Here is a 290-nt window from a genome sequence, read left to right as displayed (position 1 = left end):
CCGCCCCGGGCCGCCCCCTCACGGCAGCTCCGGCGGCTCCGCTGCCCCCGCCTCCCCCGCGCAGCGCTTCCGGCCTCCCCGCCCCGCACTTCCGCTCCGGCTTTCACGGGCCACTCTGGGCGCCCCTCTCGGTGGTTGTCTCCCCCCCTTCCAATCACCGCGCCGCTTATCTGCCGCAGGCCGAAGAGCTCGAGCCCAGAGCTCCCCACGGCGCGCTAGGAGCAGCTAGCCGAGCGCGGCACGCTCGCTCACGAGCGACCTACGGCGGCAGCTCTGCCCCGCCCCGCCCC

At 76.6% G+C, this 290-nt stretch overlaps 1 protein-coding gene across 2 annotated transcripts in view; it reads right to left on the bottom strand.

The window, feature by feature from the left end:
- FBXW5 (F-box and WD repeat domain containing 5) overlaps positions 1–94 on the bottom strand; it is a 12568-nt gene extending 12474 nt beyond the window's left edge. The window contains exon 1 of one of the 2 annotated variants that reach the window (XM_010564603.1): positions 1–94. This exon is cut by the window's left edge and continues 226 nt beyond it. The gene's annotated coding sequence lies outside the window, so the exon portion shown is untranslated. The other variant, XM_010564604.1, reaches the window with a different exon arrangement.
- Positions 95–290: the final 196 nt, after the last annotated feature.

This window comes from Haliaeetus leucocephalus, unplaced genomic scaffold (assembly GCF_000737465.1).
Source record: "Haliaeetus leucocephalus isolate CR32 unplaced genomic scaffold, Haliaeetus_leucocephalus-4.0 Scaffold183, whole genome shotgun sequence".
Classification (NCBI taxonomy): Eukaryota; Metazoa; Chordata; class Aves; order Accipitriformes; family Accipitridae; genus Haliaeetus; species Haliaeetus leucocephalus.
This window is presented reverse-complemented; position numbering and strand designations above follow the sequence as displayed.